Here is a 20,295-nt window from a genome sequence, read left to right as displayed (position 1 = left end):
ACAGAGAAAATACGCCTTTATTTGGCTAGCAGCTACTTTCTGCTCCAAATGTATATATTGTAATATATTGTAAATATTGATTTGACAGTAAAAAGTTGTTTAAAGAATTTATTAATCAGTTATATTTACTATACAGTTAATTTATTAACCTAAATAAAGCTGTTCTTAACCTATTTTCAGTAAAAATCCACCAAATTCTGATTTCCAATTTACGTCCCGCATGTGTTTGATTTGTTTTTGGCCTGTATTGCAGTACAGTGTAAGTTGTTTGAATATGAATTTTGACAAAAAAGTATGAATTTTAACAAAATCAAAATGAATTAATTCAAAGAATGGTAAAAGAAATTGACTTATTGTCAAAGCAAATATTTACGTCTCTATTAATGCTTCTTAAAATTATATTTTGAATTCTGGTTTCCGAAAGAGAATAAATGCTGATGAAATAGATTTGTCTATGAGTTTCATCCATAACAAGCCAGTTAAAACATCCTGAATTGGCCAATTATACAATATGAACTTTCAGTCTACAAAATATATGTAAACATTTATTAAAAGCATTATTCATAGTGCTGTTGTCAACAATCTAGTTCACCCTCAAATAAAAGTGTTACGCTCTAAAAGTGTGTTACAGGGGTTCTCTTGTGTGTGTGTTCAGTAATTGGGCTCACACACACACACACACACACGGTGCTGCTGAAGCATTTAGCGGTGCCAGGGAATTAGTGTGTGTTTATTGTCCTAGCAGAGAGGGAGTCTGGGTAAGCACTTAATGCCACCATAGGAAACAAGAGGTGGATGAGACCAGCATTCTGAAGGAGGGCGGAAAATCACTGCACACGCTGCAAGTCAAGAGGTGCTTTTACCGAAGCAGAAGGAACATTTACATTATTGATACAGTCTTATTTTTGCACAGTTTGAATTATGATATAGTTCATTACATGAGTTATGTTGCATGATTCTTTGCAGATTATTTAGAGTGAAGAGCGAGTGTTTGTCTTTATATGAAATATGTATAGGTTATTTATAATCACTTAAAATTAGTTTTGACCTATATGTGGTAATCTCAAACCCATCTTATCTGTTTGAGGTTTTTGCTTTTGATACGGTTCCCACGGTCATGGAAAACCTCAGGAAGTTTTAAAATAGTTTAGAAAAGTCATGGAAATAAATAACATTAAAAAAAAGTAATTGGACTTTTTGTAGTCAATACATTTTTTTCTATATCTTTTATATATTTCATGTAGTTATACAAATTTATATATTTGAAGTCAAAATCTTATTGAGTAATCACAAATAATAATAAAAAAGTCATAGAAATGTGTGATTAAAAGGTGTGGGAACCCTATACACACACGTTACTGGGACTGATCCCCATTTAAAAGTGATAAACTACTCCTGTGTTAGTTTTTTCAAATATATTCAGCTTAACGTTAAAAACTATACCAAGTGAACTAGTCATTGCAAGTTACTCCTCCGCTTTATGTCTTATGGTTGACGGTACAGTAAGTGTCCTTCGCCACCAGCCCTAAAGCTTGTGTTGTGTGATGAGTGACCTACAAAAACTGCTGATGGACATTTTTCCCCATGATGCCATGAGCATCTAAAGACGACACACCTGCCTGTTATTTTGGGTCTCCTGATGTATATGTGTGTTTGCATCTCTCTCTCTCTGGACATGCTCACTTCACATAGGGGTTATTTTTGCTTGATACCCTTCAAAATAGCCCATATGCAGGAAACGTCAATAAGAATTTTTTTTTTCTGCTGGCCTAGTCGGAAATATTTTGACTGACCCCACCACATGCACAAAAAATAAAGTAAATAAATAAAATAGATTTTTAGCAACATTGATGTGTTGGACTATATCTTTCAGGGGTCTTTTGACTGACCCCACTGCATATAAAAATAAATAAATTAATTAAATGAAACAGATTTTTAGCAACATTGATGTGTCAGACTATATCTTTCAGAAAAACAGCATTTGTATTTTGTAGTATTCATGTTTTTTTCTATAAACATAATGTAAAAGTACCTATTTTTCTTGACAAAAACTAATTAGAAAATATTTGAGTGTTTTTATTTTGCAGTAATACCAGATTATACAACTATAATGTCATAAGCATCCAGCTATAATGATGGAAAATTATGGCATATGTTGATTGTTTTCAACAATTTCTAAATGATGCTTTCAAGACTATCACAACTCGTTTTTTCATTTTTGAAAACTTTAAATTTAAGTTTATATGACTTAATAGCACATGTACTGTATATGACCGATAAACATATAGCATAATAATAACAGAGAACTGGGCCGATGGGGCAAGAGACCGTTCTTTCAACAGGTCTGAAAGAATTATTGTCGAGTCCTGCACATAAAATTACTCTTTATTTAACATCTAGAGCATTTTCTTTTGTTAAATAGCTACCCGTTTTGATTTCGTAGCTTCATAAGGCAGTCATAGACTTCCAAATGCTAAGCGCCTCAGGTAGAAACATCTATAGATGAATGTTTAGCAGGAGGTCGACCCTGACCTCGAATTAGGTCCATTTTGAATTTGCACTCAACAAAGTATTGACTTTCACTGTGCCAATATAGAACTGTCATTCAGAATATTGGCAGACTGTAGCAAAAGATAATTACTGGCTAAGGTTTATGTGATATAAATGATCTGTCAGAAGGCAGAATGAGGTAGTTTCTGGTGAGGTGTGTCGGTGCTGTGGAGTAGAGCAGGAAGCACTTGTCCACCGACAGAAAGAACGGTAGCTAGATAACGGTTATCGGTTTTGTAGCGCCACAGTTACAGATTTGCCTGTACCTTCTTGTGTTATCTGCATATGTAGTGAAATTCTGCATTTATGTATATATGTATATCAGAGGCTACGCTTTTGTTTATGTGAATGTATGTTTTGTGCTTGACTGACTATCTTTTTCGTTGTGCACGTATGACCTCGGTCATTTAGCCTACTAAATGTAAGGACTCTATCTTGAATTGATCCTGTAAAACCTTAATTTAATTCAGTATGAAACAGCAAACCATTTCACTTTTAATGTGCCGTATTTCTGCTTTATTCTAATCATTATGTACTACTATTAAATAAGTATACTTAAATAACTCTTAACAGTATATTTAGGAAGGCTGCATTACCTATAGGAGCAGAAAATGATTATTACATTTTAATTAATGATTAGTAGGATATTTTTTCTTTGTTTTCCTGATGTTCTAAATTTTAGTTTTTTCATATCAAAGCTAATGTCTCTAAACCCTGATTTAAAATTTAAAAAATGTAGAAATATTATTTCTTATTGAAGTCAATGTGAACAGGTGAAATGTTGTTTGGGTCATTGACGAATAAGGTTTTAAAAGTGTAAAAAAAAAAACATAATGGAGATATAATTAATTTTTAAGTTTTATTAAGTGTTAACAATGAGATTATGTGGTTTTTATAATCAATTAGCACTACTTTTGTCATTTTTTTACAAGATGGACAAAATTTGTCACCAAAAAAGTCATTCGGTTTAACCAAAATTTCGGTTCTACCGAATGACACTTTTGGTTATACCGAATGACGATATTTTCGAATAATGCTAACAGGCTGATATAGGACAATTAAACATTTTATATTTAGTACAAGTTTTTAAAATATTACAGTGTTTTCCATGTTTTATAGCGGTTGTACCGAATGACCTGATGTTTCGAGACATGCGTATGAGCAAGTGAAAACATGAATTTTTCAAATAGTTAAAAGAGAGTTGGTTACTTTGCTTCACGACCATGTTTGGTTCAATTCATTCAGACCATGGTCCTTTGCAGGTCTCTGAATGAATTAATCCAAAATGATTCCTTTATATTGGTTACTCCAAATGACATCAATGAAATTCATTTTTTGGACATTCTTTCTCATAACAAAGCAACGACTACCATTTTGCGCTATGTTAATATATGATGTTATAAAATCATGCCAGAATTAAAAAAAATATACATTTATTACATTTTAAGATATTTTAATTCACAAATGAAATGGCTGTATTGGCCTTTGGACGGTTGAACTGAATGACCTTTTGACACTTCAAAAACTTTAAAATACCTTTTATATGTAGCAAAATATAATTAAAACCTTTTGGATTCAATAAAAGAGATCTAGTTGTACTACCTTACATACTTTGGATGTCATATCTTTGTTTTTTATTATTATTAAGGCCTTTGGACAAAAAAAATGACCCGTTACGTCATTGACCCGCTTTCATTCTTAATTGATCCACCAGTATTGAACATGAATTTAAGAAGGTAGTGTATGTTACTTCACATGAAATATTCCTGAACTTTGGAAATATTTGTGGAATATTTTTGTTTTTTTGAATCAAAGCCAATGTAGATTTGCATTTGTAAAGAAAGCAATGATTTAAAACGGAAGAACCTGACAGACAGATGAAGAGCATACAGTGTAGACGGCCGAGGATGGAGAGCAAAAGATTGGAAAGGAAGATGGAGAGGAGGGAAAGACGGAGGGGCTGACGAACGCGCCTGCAGAATACAAACAGGGTTTTTCCATCTGAAGCGTTTGCCCTCATGGCACCAGCAGAGGCAAGGAAACACAGCTTAGATTAATGCACTGATAGAAGGAGGGAGAGTCGGGCGAGGAAGAGAGATAGAGCGACGGGATGAGAGACGGGCAGAAAGAGGAGAGTCCAGGATTAATTGAATGACTTCTGGATTGAACTCGTGATGGACGAGTCTTCAAAATGAAGAACTGAAGAAAAAACAGTGGCAACTCAAGTAAAATAACCTCAGTGGTAAACGATTCATACCATTTTATTTTTACAGCCTAACTGCATTCTAAGTGGATCTGATCCCTCACACTCGCATCGACCGCTACGAGATATAAATAGTCAAACCTCATTCATCACAGAATTCGGCGAAACCTAATCCATGTACTCTGTATCTCGCATTGTTATATAGCTCTGTTACTTACTTGGCTTGTAACAAATGTAGGGAGATGTGGCTAACAGACAGCAATATGCCCACGTGGCATTATCAGTTATCGCTGACTGGGTTTCTCTGCGGCCCTAGCTCATCGCATTCCAGACACAACGTGATCGACTGCAGTTGAAACGCGAGAGAATCCGATAAACGTGTTCACATCTACTTGCGCTGAAACATACCCTAAGACGTAGCCACAGTGAATCCTAGTCAAGCGGTGCAGATAAATTCTGCATAGAAGATTGCAGTGGGCCTTTTCTCTTCGTAGAGTTAGTGTTAGCGTTCGCGTCAACTGTTGTGTTTAAGGTCATATTTTTTATGGTATGACATACTCAGAGACTCTTGCATACTAACATATGACTACATCTATAGAGTGTAGTATGCGTAATAGGCAAGTATGCATTTTTTTTCTCTGTATATTAGATGTATTTGCTTGGAGAAAAAAAAAAATGCATACTTGCTTATCCCATAATGCAGTCTGCTTGACCCTCCTTTGGTCCACTGTGCCTTTCGAGTTCATATTGAAGCCATGATTTAATTTTTAAAAATGTTCCCCCTCATTATTGGATTGAACGGACACAAATTTAAGACATTTTTACCCCATTTAAATGAAAAATGCGAAATCGAAACTACTGTTGTTAATTCCAAGATAATAAATGGATGCCATTTTATAATATTCACGATGAAGTCATGACGTAATACTACTTTTACTAATAAACATTTATTGTTTAATGATGCATACTGCTTTGAAAAAAAGAGTATAGACAGCACAGTATTTCAGTTTTGTTTATTCGTTTGTTCGTACTTGTTTGCTTTCATTTGTTTCTTTACTCATTTGTTTGATCATTGTTTACTGTTTTTGCCCCCACATGCTTTTATCTTTCTGTTTATTTCTTGTTTTGTTCTTCTCTGCTTGCCCTTGTTTTTTGTTTGCTTTACTTCAAGTGCATATTGCTCATTATTAGATTGAACTCACAAAAAAGACATTTTTACCCAATTTGAATTACACCCAATTTTTACCTGTTTGCTTTCGTTCAGTTGTTTATACACACTGCCTCAAAAAAAGAGTATAGACAGTGCAGTATTTCATTTCAAACAGCATTTTTTTGTTTGTTTTGTTTATTCTTTTGTTCGTACCTGTTTGCTTTCATTTGTTTGTTTCTTCACTCATTTGTTTGATCATAGTTTATTATTGTTTTTTGCCCCCACATGCTTTTTTCTTTCCTTTTATATCATTTTTGTCTGCTTGCTTTAGTTTGTTTGTTTGCTTGCTCGTTTTTTTCATTTGCTCTTTTCTTTCTTTCTTTCTTTCTTTCTTTCTTTCTTTCTTTCTTTCTTTCTTTCTTTCTTTCTTTCTTTCTTTCTTTCTTTCTTTCTTTCTTTCTTTCTTTCTTTCTTTCTTTCTTTCTTTCTTTCTTTCTTTCTTTCTTACACTCTGCAGTATCAGGAGTATAGTTCTGTATCAGATGTTATATCACGCTGTAATTCTGTTGTTGATAAAGTGTTTGGCCCTGTGCGTGTTGTGCTGCTGTTATCATGAATCACACAAGCACTTGAGAGTGTGTGTGTGTGTGTGTGTGTGTGTGTGTGTGTGTGTGTGTGTGTGTGTGTGTGTGTGTGTGTGTGTGTGTGTGTGTGTGTGTGTGTGTGTGTGTGTGTGTGTGTGTGTGTGTGTGTGTGTGTGTGTTATCACTGATCAGAGTGAGGTCGTCTAGGCCATGTGTTGCTTTATATTTCATCATCTTAGGCTTCTTATCTTCTGTTGGCTCCACATAACCAAGCCCCTAATTCTGTTTTACCACTGACATACACACAAATACACCTCCTGCAGAAACGCACATGGACCCATGTTATGAGTGGTGAAAGGGATCAAATGATCACTGTCTTTGGCAAATATTTCATCTCAGTCTTATAAGATGATTTTCACTGAAATGTTCGCTGTTGTTATATTGATCAGCACTCAACTAGATGACATAACTGGGATGTTTCTCTCCATGGAAAACACTTGCATAGACACACAAACACGGACACAAAGTTCCCAGACACAGTCTGACCCTGTGTTGACCTGTGTTGCGGCGTTTATCTAATAACATAATTTAAGGGATTTCCTGAGCGGGTTGAGGAGTGCAAATCCCTGCACACACACACTCGCACGCACACACATACACACACACAGGATTGTTCATGAATTTCTCTCTGTATATTGTACTATGTCCTGAATGACATGTAGAAAGTGTCGGGCTGTAATCAAATTATCTGTGTGTTTATGGAGATCTATGTGTATGAGTCAGTTAACTTGAGTCAGTTAAAGAATTACAGCCAGTTTTGACCCAAACTCTACTTAGGTGTAACATTAGTTAAAAGTATTCATCCAACTTCCCCTCAACCCATCCCATCCCAGCCAAAACAAACACACACACATTTAGTTAACTAAATATCTAGCCGAGAGTTTCTACTGAAACTCTACCAATCAAAGAAAACTTTGTATTTTTGCATTTAAAAAAATAAAAATCATATTTTTTAATTTTTTGGATGTCCCCAACAGGTGGGTTTAAAAATATTACACAAATTTGACGTTAAACTAATATAATTTAATATCTATCTATCTATCTATCTATCTATCTATCTATCTATCTATCTATCTAGATCGGTGTCTTTCTCTCATTTGTCTGTCTTTCTGTCATTCTGTCTATATAACTGTCTATTTAGTAATTAATTTATACTCACTGAATCCCCAAATTTTTGATAGATATGAAGAAAGATATGATTTTTTTAGGTGCACACTTAAAGATACACACTTATTCATTGTCATATTTTATATGCACTTTTCTTACTGTATATGTGCACTTTAAATACTCATAAATTAAAACATCTTTGAATCAAAACAAAATGACATTTTCAGACTTTTCCCTGTGCTCCTTTATCTCATCATACACACAAGCACACAATACACCCTCACCAGTATGCCGTCCTTCCTCGAGTTCCCATCTTTTTCCTCGGTAGTTTCCTGTGGTTGTGCTGAGCTCAGCAGCCGATTGGTCAGCTCCGCCAACAGTTTAATCATGGGGATGGGTGTTTTTTGGGAATCTTGTAATGACTTCCGATTTTCTCAGGGAGGAAGCAAAATGTAAATTAAGCAATTATGTATCTTAACGAGGGTAACACGGTATTTATAGACCTTAATAACCTTAAGTGGGCCGGTTTGGAAGCTCGTCAAGGGAATTAATGCAGTCTAAACAGCCTGCTCTCCTGTTTGACTTGGAGTGGCTCCCTCCACATGTCTGCTGCTGTCGCACAGAAATATGAAAATGAGTTTTACAGTCAACCCTAGTGTTCAGTGCACAACGCATACTAGAGCTCTTTGTGCTTATTTTTGTCTTTGTACTAATATTTTTTCTTAACGTTGTAAGAAGTGGGTAAATGTAAAAAGTGTTAGTGTATATTCTCCGGCATGTTGACATTTCTTTATCCTGGTCCTCCTCTTAAGTATAATTTTTATAATTTAAGTATAAAGTATAATTATTAATATGTAAATAGGCTTGACAAAATGTCCATTTTAACATTGGAATTGACCAATAACAGTCTAGGACATGTATTCAAATTTCTCAACATAGTAAGATTACTTTAAAGCATGGGAAAAACAACAACATATGAACTAGCCAATCTCACTAATCTGTTTCTGGACAACCTCATAGACCCATACTTATGACCACAAATGTCTGAGAAAGAATATCTTCATCGCAAAGTATATGTTTGCCTGTTTTTGGACTCAAAGTGTCACTGTTCTGCACTAAAGAGAAAAGTTCAGAAGGCTGATTTGACATTTGAAGTGAACTGGAACAGAGTAAGTGACTTCTGTGGTAAAATATTGGGCTGCACAATTGTGCAGACGGCAGCACAAACGTATTTTTGTAGGAGTAAGCACCCAGTCTTTTTAAGTTCAGCCCCTCGTCTTAAATGCACTTTTAATATATTGGGGTTTTTAGATTGAGTTGCGTGTGTCTCAAGTGGTAGGCTAGTTTGGGATTATATTCCTCCCATATTGAGATTGAGAAGCTTTATTTTACCGCCTGCCCAGCAGTTTCTACGATTTTAGAAAATAAAAACAAATTGGAAAAATGGAAGTAATCTTAATACGCCAAGATGAGAGCAAGACACATTTGAATATGTTTCCCGTTGTATTTGGGGGGGGAAAGAGACCCTTGCTTTCTTCTTTTAGTATTATTATAATTGTTTTTATTTTTTTTTATTTTTTGTGGTGAACGTTTAAGTTTAAATGACACCAAATAAAGAAACCCTAATGATTGTCAAGGTCAGTAAGTTTTTTTAAAACATGAGATCATTTGACATTTTTATCATAAGATAAGGTTTGTTCAGATTGTGTAAAGCGTTAGTTCACCCAAAAATGAAAATTATCCCATGATTTACTCACCCTCAAGCCATCCTAATGTATATGACTTCTTCAGACGAACACAATCTGACATATTTTTAAAAATATCCTTAGACCTCCAAGATTTATAATGGTTGTGAATGGGTGGGCCGCATTTTGAGGGAAAAAAAAGAATAAGAATCTATCCAAAATCATAGTAATCCATATGGCTCCAGTGGGTTAATAAAGGCCTTTTGAAGCAAAGCGATTCATTTTTGTAAGAAAAATATCCATATTTAAAACTTTATTAAACAAAATAACTAGCTTCCGGCGGACGACCGTACGCATTGATAGTCATATACACCTGGGATGGCTTGAGGGTAAGTAAATCATGGGATAATTTTCATTTTCATATAATATATATATATATATATATATATATATATATATATATATATATATATATATATATATATATATATATATATATTACCTTCGTATATGCCATTGCCCAGTTTGATTGTTTTATATAGCCTATAGGAATTGAACTCCCATAATAACGTCTCTCGCTTAGTTAAATGAGGCATACGAGAAAATTCACCTGAACGAGGACATGAAGGTGTGTGTTTGGTTGTCGCATTGTGTGATTTGGTGTGTACGTAAGTCACCTGTGTGTGTCGAGACTGATACACGCCGGCACCAAGTGGAATTTGTCCTGGTGCCATTCTGTCGAATTTCTCCCTTTTTTTTATTTGTATTTTTTTCGTACGGGCGTGAGGAATCCTGGCCCTCTCTATCACAAAGAGATGCAAATCTCTCTCTCTCTCTCTCTCTCTCTTCTGCCGTCGTTCAGCCGTTACGGGAAGGGCAGACTGCTGGCGCCGAGCTGTTTGGGCTCTCTTTAGTACACACACACACACTTGTACATGCACACTACGGCGTCACACAACATACCAACACACGACATATGCACATGCATGAACTTTGTGTGGCATTTCACCCGTTATTAATGAATGCAAATATATAAATATGCCACACACACACACATAAATTTGACTGCGCATGCATCAAATGCATCCATTAAGTCTAAATGAGGCGTATTGTTGTGTTGCACTGGCCATTTAGGAAACAGAAGAATGTTCAAGACTTTGGTCCCACAACCCTCATGCGGGTCCCTTCCACTAGGCGGTAGACCCCCTCTGTCTCTTTTCCCTTCCTTTTCTCTGCTGTTACTGCTTTTCCTTGTAGTTCACCGAAGGGTGAGGAGTTCATAGACTTAGAGGCGGTCAACTCAGGTAGACGTCAAGGCAGTGACCTGTCTATGCAAACTCATCCTGAACCGGAAACATTGGAATTTTATTTCAGAAATTTCCCCCATTGTTTGTACTTGAAACCAGTCCAACCTCATTCAGAATGCGGTGGGGAAAATGGAGGTTAAATTGTGACATCCTTCCTCATGTTAAATTTCACGGTCATTTTCTGAGAAGATACTCTGTTATATTTTTTGTACTTTATTTCTCAAATCTTGAGAAACCGCATGTATTCATTGCGTGTTCGGACGTCAATCACTGGTTGGATGTTCCGACCAAAAGAAAAAGAGATGTGCGCAAATCGCCCGGTCACTCCGTGCGAATTTAGCTCCTTTATTTACCTACCTGAAACTTTTCAAAAAGTTTATTTGACTGCTTCCATAAAAAAGTAATGTACAGTGTTTATTGACTTGAAGTGCCGATTATTTATTCTGGCTAATTTGAAGCAGCGGTCTCCTCTCCCCGTCTCTCCCTTCGTGTTTTTGGATAATCCTGGGCAGCGGTAAAGGAGTGGAGTCAGATGAAAGATTAAATAAATAAATAAAGCGCTTTGGATAACATTCCCCTCCGATTGACCTGACCCTATGACCTGAGAGACACTCACAAAAAGGTCACGACCTGGCCACAGGAATGTTCATTTTGAATTGCACTTATAAATACCCTTGTCTAGCAACAACTTGCCCTTACCTTATTATACTGCTTCCTGATCTGTGTGCAGAGTATGAATGTTTTATAATCCAGAATTAAAATATAATATTAATATTTGGGTCATTGACAAATAAGGTTTTTAAATAAAAACATAATGGAGACATAATTAATTTTTAAGTTTTATTAAGTGTTATCAATGATATTATGTGGTTTTTATAATCAATTAGCACTACTTTTGTCATTGTTTTACAATATGGACAAAATTTGTCACCAAAAAAGTCATTTGGTTTAACCAAAATTTCGGTTTTACCGAATGACGATATTTTCAAACAGTGCTAACATTGCTGATATATAGCTAGCTAGTTAGTTTGCTAAAAAGCAAAAGGAAAATCAAATTTTTTATTTTTATTTTTTTTTAATATTACAACATTTTCCATGTTTTATAGCGGTTGTACCAAATGACCTGATGTTTCGGGATATGCGTATGAGTGAAAACATGAATTTTTCAAATAGTTAAAAGAGAGTTAGTTACTTTTCTTCATGATCATGTGGTCCTTTTGCAGGTGTCTGAATGATGTCACTTACTGACCGCATGACTTGATCCAAAATGGTCCCTTTATATTGGTTACTCCGAATGACATCAGTGAAATTCATTTTTCTGGACATTCTTTCTCATAACAAAGCAACGACTTCTACACATAATTTTACTACCACTTTCCACTATATTAATATGTGATATTATAAAATCATGCCAGAATAAAAAATATTTATTACATTTTAAGATATTTTAATTCACAAATGAAATGGCTGTATTGGCATTAGGATGGTTAAACTGAATGACATTTTGACACTTCAAAATCTTTAAAATACCTTTATATGTAGCAAAATATAATTAAAACCTTCGAGATTCAAAAATAGAGATCTAGTTGTACTACCTTACATACTTTGGATGTCATATCTTTGTTTTTAATTATTATTAAGGCCTTTGGACAACAACAACAACAAAAAATGTCACGTCATTGACCCGTTTACATAATACATACAGTGCAAAGATTGTATTGACATCTGGATGTTCAAACCTGAAAAGATTGTCAGATGTCAGAATTATATAATATATATAATAGTCAAAAACATGCCTATACGTTTTTTTATAGTTCTTTATTGATCACAAACATTTCTTTTTAAATAGCAGCCCAGTGCAAACTTAGACAAATGAAAACAATAACTAAAAAAAAATTATAATTGATGATATTTATATTTATTTAATTGGTAATAATTTTTAGCCTCTGAAATATTGCTAGGTAGAATTAAAAAAATTAATTAATTAATTAATAGATTTCACAAAATTAGCATTCATTTTGAGCAACTAGAACTTAAGAAATTATGAAAAGTAAACAATCTTTTTTATTATTATTTGTATTATTTTAGTTGTCTATGTTTTGATTACCTTATCTAAGATTGCATGGCTTATTTCCTGTCAAACCAAACATCTTTAAGTGGGGCATGATTTAAATGATAGTAAAGATTTGAAACAACACCGTAACTCTACGTTCTCTTACTACATCATGCAAGAACTCTTTGTGCTTTTGGTTGACTGTGCCGTCTGAATGAGCTTTGCATGATGGCACCGTCTCTCTATGTTGGAAATGTAGTGTATCTGGATTCTTCCCACAGTACACTCAGATGAAATAAGATAACTATTGTAGAACATTTTTGATGTCCAACAGATTAGCCCGTTGTCACTCTCAAAAGAGTTTCAGTTGTTTAAGTTTGCTTATCTACTTTACATTTGAATATGTTTAAATTTAAATAAAAGTATGGCGACGTAACTTTATCGTAAGGAGTATAAAAAATAATTTTGTGCTATTTGGATTGGTTTTATTCTAATCAAAGATTTTTCATTTTTATAGTTGTTATAGAATGTTTTAATGTTGTATGCACATTTCATTTACAATTTTTACACATTTTTATCAGTTATTTATTTATTAAATTGAGGATGCACTCAGTATATGTAGTAGTAAAGTAAAATCAATAATGTTAATTTAAAAAATACTACTGAAAGCAGTGATATATTTTTTTAGAAAAAAACTATATTAAAGATTTTTTTTACTTTTAAGCTGTTGATTTGAATTTCAAAATATGTAAATTTTACATGATTACATCTTGTATATTATAGTGAATGCAAATCTTAACATGTATTAGGGGAATATCTCCATTGCGGTGGCAAGTTCACTGCGTTAATGTATGTATATGCATATATCAGTTCTGCGGTAGCGAGAGTTCATCAGAACCAGCAGCAGGTCGCTGTTACTGATCTGCAAGGGAACAAAGTCAACTCAGCTAGACGCTGCACTGCAATGCTCCTTATCTGTTTATGTGATGGACTTTTTCAAACGCAAACATTTTCTTTAGATGCGCTGGGAACACACAGACCTGATAGGGATCGGACGCAGTCTAATTGCTTCAGATAGCAGCGTGTTATTAGCATTAAAACCGAACACAGGAGCAAAGCTTCCCGACTTCAGCATCGCTGATGAACAGAGACCCGACTCCCGTTTCTAACAGTATTAAACCTGGAAACAATTCAAATGCACTAAGATGCAATTTTTAGGTAAATTCATAGCCCCGCTTTGACCGCTTAATAGTTTTCTTGTGTATAAAGCTGTTGGAACATTTATTGTGTGTGTCACACAAGTTTGTGTGTGTAGAAAGTACTTTTTAACCCTGCTTTTGACCCTTCTCTGACATGCTTTGCATGGGTGTGTGTGTGTGTGTGTGTGTGCAGTGCTGGTTTCAGATGTGCTTTCTTGCCAAGGCGTCTGAGTTGCTCAGACTCCCAGGACAATACCCAAAGCACCCCCCACCCCTCCGCGAGCTGGCTCAGGGGCATTCCTCCACCGGTTCACTGGCAAGGCTCAAGTGGGTTCCGTTTTTTCAAGCGCTCTAATTGCTGAAAGACATAATTGTCGAGCACTTTGAAGTAAAAGTCAATTTGCCATAAGTCCACCACTAAGTGTTCAACTGGACTGTTTTTTCTTCCCCTCAGCGCTGTTCGCTTGCCAGCGAACTTGTTCTGATGTATCGATAACAGCAACTCTAAGACCTGTTTATTTAACAAGGCCAAAATATCAAGCTCTTTTTGTTGTCGTTAGCCGAACAGCGCTACGCGTTTACAATTGCGCTTAATAGAATAATGGCATCAGGCAAGGATGCCATTTGTTTTGCAGTGACATGATGAGTTCAAGGCAGGTGACTCGGCGTCGTACAGCCACTGTCCTGCGTTTTCAATGACTATATGGGTGATGACAGGGTTATGGGAAGTGTAACTGACACAATACCCCCATGCTCTGCCTCTCAATACAACCTAAATTAGTCACCCCTCACACGTTAAACCTGAACACCTATGCGTGTGGTGTGAGTGTGTGTACGTGCTCGCTTCCGTGTGTTGTGTGCGCGACAGGCTTCATCCGTCAGTGTTTATTGTTTACTGTACTCCTGGTGGCGCCAGGGCTAGAGAAAACAGAAGCCTTAAAAACACTTTGTTTTGGGGAACGGCAAAATTCTGCGGTTTTCTAATCGCAAAGGCGATCAGGGGCCCTGATCTGTGTATCGGCTGAGGGAGGGGAGGGGAGCGTTACTCAACTGAAGTTCCATGTATGGCAGTGAGAACATGTGGGCGCACCAGTCTGTCTGTCTCCAGCGCTCTCCTGAAAGAAAGAACGAAAGAAAGACTTTCAGTGAAAGACAGCGAGTCACAATGACGGACAAAAGACCTTACGCCACAATAAAGCGAGAGGTGGCTGTTGTTTGATTTCCTGGTAGTTCGATATTCCATAATAGCACTCTTGTGTTCGGGGAAAATGCATGTCAACTAATATTCATCCTCTCTCGTATGATTTGTTGACGATCATCATTTGATCCAAACTTGTGTTTTTGCTCTCAAAATGTTTTAAACCAAGAATTAAAATCTACACTGGAAAGAAAAAAAAGTGTAGGATTCACTTTGAAATGACTTTCACTCAAAAATGTGAAACATTAATGTCACAATTAATTACAGCAAGTAACACTTTGAATTAAACATGAAATTATGAAGTAGAAAAACTGAAATATTATTTCTTGAAATGTAATCCAACAATCTTTTTTTTAATTTACGACTTTGAAAAATCATTTTACAGTGCAGTATAAAAATTTAATATGTAATATAATTCAGTAAAGATATATATATATATAATATATTTAGCAAAAACTAACATTTACTTTGGATGCACCGGATATTAAAATTCTGGCCAATACCCGTATGCTGATAATTATTTTCACGTTATAGCTGATAACCTATGAATGACTGATATTAAAATTCTACACTTTTTTTAATCATATAAATAAATTAAAAATAAAAGACTAAAAATGAAAATCAATCATTTTAAATTAATTTTGAGATTTAACAGTTATTAAATTACTGGTGGCTCACCCAAAAATGTAAATTGTCATTTACTCACCTTCTTGTCATATGTTTGGAACAAAATAAGGGTGAGTAAATGACAGAATTTTTTTTTTTTTATATTAATTTTAATTGAGCAGTGGTTATATGGTGGAAAAGGTCTTAATGTAACAGCAAAGTTTTGATTCAATAAAATGGATATATATTTTGAATGAACTAATTTGCATGAATTAAATGCAATACCCTAGTGCTGCAGTCTTTAGGAACTTTATTGCCAAAGAAAAAGTGTTCAATACCCTATAGCCCTACCTTTTGTCCATACAGGTGCAGAATATCATTACTGTTGATCGGAAGAGTTATTTCGTCAAATAAGACTGTTATATCAATGTGGCATGGAGACGGGTGCAGTCAGAGAAAAGAAATGTACAAATCAACCACTTCACTTTAATCAAGCGTTGATGGACTCCTGTCGAAGTGTGTAAATTAATTCCAAATGAACCTTTTTTTTCTCCAAACTCAAATCACGCAATGTACACTAGTGGCATAAAAAAGACCAATAAAACGTTCTTTTCTTATAGGAAAGCAATAATTGATTTGACATTTCCTGCTACTTCAAAGGCTCTGAGCCCTGTAGGCATGGTACTAAATTACTGGAGAAAGAAGATTTGCTATTAGCCGAGTGTTAAGTGTTCACCACTGTCTTACTCTTTTCGCTTTACCGTTTTACCTCAACACGCTTGTGTGTCCATGAAAAGAAAGAGAATGTGGGTTTCCCATTGAAGATAGTTACATTTTGCTACCACAAAGACCCTGTGTGTTTATCAGTAAACTTTTGTGTTTCCGTCTCTTTCGGCACACCTGTTTTGTATGTTTTTTTTTTTCTGGATGGAAAAACTGTTCTGTTTTTAGGCAAACCAGCATCAAGGAAGAATTTTGATGTGTAAATACATTTTCACTGCCTTTATCATTGTATATGTTTGTGTGCATTTCCTGTTTTATGACTTTAAAGTTAGTTTTCACTCTGAATTTAAACTTTTATTTGTAGTTACAACACAATATATTGTAGCTAGACAGAATGATAGTATATACCAACGATAGAATGGTGAAGATTTGGAATATTATTTATACCATAGCTTATATATTTTGTGGCTACATTTAGACAAAAAAAAGTTGCAGTCGCCAAACAATGACACAACTTCCGATTATTGTAGAATTAAACTGATATGAGGTCACGTGTGCATATATGAGCTATTTTAGAACAGCCGTTTCTTTTTTTTTTCTTTTTTTAAGTGTTATATCGTAAAATTGTTTTGTGCTAAAGCCTGACTTCATTCATATATTAATGTTATGAATAATCATATCTTTAAGTTTGCGTATATCAGGTTAAAAAAAAAAAAACTTCATTTGTGAAGTTTAAAATTCACAGAATTATCCAAAAATATATAATATAAATTATAATAAAAAATTTACATATTAATCTTGTTCTTTATAATTCTATGAATGAAAATAAATTCTATATTTTTATTTATTAATTTGTGGAATTATTTATATATCAAAGCTAAAATATATAATATTTAGGTGATAGTATGGCTGCCCGCATATACAATTAATCATGTTGTGTGTTTGGTTATACTGCCCTCTCCTACAGCAGATTCATGTACACTTTGATACTTGCTATTATTGTGCTTCCCTTTATATTTTGCTCAATTCTATGTTAAACCTACTCTTGCATGTTAACCAAAGCAAAGCTGGATCTCCACACTCTCAGATAAACGGTGTGTGTTGTGATTAGGGTACTAGGCAGGGCCCTGCAGTGAGCGCCGGAGCCACAGAACGAGAGAGAAGCTGCTCTTATCTCAGGCAATTAATCAGAGAGACTCATATTGCGGGACAATTATTCAAAGCTTATTCTTGAATAACTTACAGCCGGAAGCGTGCAGAAGTTTCCCCTGCCGGACGTGAAGGTCGTGAGAGCAAGGAGACGCTGCAGGACAGAAGGCCGGCGGTACATTTGTGTGTGTTTAAGATAGATACTGCAGACAAGGTCAAAGTCATGGCAAACTCTTACTTCTGTTCTTATTTATTTCACACCAGGCAGGTTTTTCCTTTGTTAAATGTCTGTTTTTACGCACCATGTTTAAGGCTAATTAGTGATGCATCAATATAGAATGTTTAGCTGATTACAGCTATGATGGCTGATCTTATAAAGCAATACTGTTTTGCCTTTTATTATTTTATGTGTGTGCCCCGTGCTGGGAAAATGTCACAATGAACAAATTTTCAAAAATGAGTTGTTATTTTTGTTAAAAATGATGTATGATTTGTTGGAATCAGACAAAAACTGGATAAGCGACACCTGTTTGAAGTCGATAAAGTCTATTTTGAGAAAAATTGAGTTAAAGTTTTCTGAAGGTTCCAAAACAAAATCATCTAGAAACCATACCTTAAAATCCCTGGCTGTTTTAGGAATCTTTGTGGTGTAGATGATTCCTCTATTAAACACACCTACAGGTTGAATTTTTTATTTTTTTTTGCACACGCACACAAGACGCTCTCAGATGTTAGTAATCGTCCCACACAGAGGCTGTGCGGAATTGGAACATTAAACGCATCTTATCTCGTCTCGTTTAGCCCGCTTCTCGCGCTCTCCATTGATTGGAGCCCCCAATAAACGAGCTGCCTTTAATTGCAGTAGGCCTTAATCCAACTTTTCCTTTTTAATGTACCACAGAAGGAGGGGTGTGGGAGATTTTAATGAAAGTGATATGAGTCAATCCCTCACCCCCCCTTACCATACCTAACTATTTGTGTTTGTGTGTGTGTGTGTGTATGTGTGTGTATCAGTATGAGAAAGCTGGTTAGTTGCATCAGGCATTGGCCTCAGTAAATTGACAGCTCTCTCTCTTTTCATTCACTCTCTTCCTTATCTATCCATTTTAATTACTTCACAATGTGTGTGTAAGCTTGTTTTCATTCCCATGTACCATTTTTGGCGCAGTGGCTTTCTCCCGTTATCACTCCCTGTCTTTAGTCTTATTCGCATTTGTAAGTGACACAATCAATTAAGCGCCGTGTGTTTATGTGTGCAAGTGTACAAATCCGTGCTTTTCTTCGGCAGTGCCAAATGAAATGGGAAGGGGGAGGGGGTAATTTTTGATATCAGATGAAAGAGAAACTGGCTGCAAGTGAAAACGGAGCCGTTTCTCTGCTGGACGAACAAGTAGAGGCATGACGTCTGAAAATTATCACACACTTTTTCAGATATCTCTCATTTCAATCCCTCCCATGAGCACTGGTTTCAAACACATGCTGCTTTTCGTATGTAATGGTTTAATGGCGTCATTTGCTTATTTAAAGCATTACAAGCACAAATACTATGTGTGCTGACAACTGTTAGATATATTAGATTAAGTATTATTTGACATATTATTGACATGCAATGAAAAGCAGGTAGTTTTAAATGCATCAAATTTCTGTATCCATCCCACCTAATTAGTCAAATTAATGAAAATTTGATTCTTTGCTATTCATTACCACATGATTAAAACCCTATTGCGAAAAATTTAACATACCGTTGTGACACCGATAGGAACTTTCTACAGCATGGCAGTTATGTATATAATGATTATAATTGTTTAGTTTTTGATTATTAATTTCAGTTTATTTTTAGCAACATTCGTCAAGCTAAACCTTGTTAGTTATTGAAAAGTCATTGAAAAAAAAGATGCAAACCAGTTTGGTCCTAAGTGAGTGATGAGCTGAAATCAAACTTTTCAACATTGTCTCTGTTTAGTTTTTCAACTCTCATGAAATAAATGTAAAATAAAATGGCTACTATAATATTTAGTTTGACCTCATAAGGTGGACAACCAACATTTTCTAAAGGTCAAGCACCTATTTTCACTGGCCATTTGGTCAAAGAAAAAAAATGACTTCATTTTTAAGAGTTTCAGACCCTATTTTGTACCTTGTTCGTGGAAATGTCCAATTGTATGAGAGAAAAGAGAGAGTACTTCTATTCCAAGAAGAAAGGAAACGGAGGATAGAGCCATAAAATGCAAATATCACCCATGCTGCTTTTCCTTTTTTTTCCATACAAATTAAATGTCAGCGTTGTGAAATACTGTCACTTTACTTCACGCTGAGGAGGTGATGACAAATCCATATTCTTCCTTTAAATAAAAATTCTTATTACGGCGCTGGCACGGTAATCACGCCGGCACAAAGCCTTCCAGTGATTAACGATAGCAATTTATTGTGCAAAAGGGCCGAGGAGAGGGAGAGCGACCAACGCAGAAGAGACATCATCTTTATCATAATTCGTATCATAAATAACCGGCCACAGCCAATCAGAGAGCAGCCGGCGTGTCATTCCCAAATAACCTTTGATAACTATTACCATTCCACCGGCCGGAAGAAAGCCTAAAGTCACAATGTTATCTTATCCCCATTCTGCGCTTATAGAATACAACAATATTACCATATAGATTACACTATTTATAATAGAGAGTGTCAGAGGGCTCTGCCTGCACTTCCTGTCATCCATTGTGG

General features: G+C 35.3%; 1 protein-coding gene across 1 annotated transcript in view; it reads left to right on the top strand.

Annotated features, from left to right (window-relative positions):
* The window catches only part of taf3 (TAF3 RNA polymerase II, TATA box binding protein (TBP)-associated facto), a 52,053-nt gene that overhangs the window by 18,389 nt on the left and 13,369 nt on the right, over positions 1–20,295 (top strand). The window lies entirely within an intron of this gene.

The sequence above is a fragment of the Chanodichthys erythropterus genome, chromosome 8, assembly GCF_024489055.1.
Source record: "Chanodichthys erythropterus isolate Z2021 chromosome 8, ASM2448905v1, whole genome shotgun sequence".
Lineage (NCBI taxonomy): Eukaryota > Metazoa > Chordata > Actinopteri > Cypriniformes > Xenocyprididae > Chanodichthys > Chanodichthys erythropterus.
Note: the sequence above shows the minus strand (reverse complement) of the source record. Positions and strands in the feature narration are given on the sequence as shown.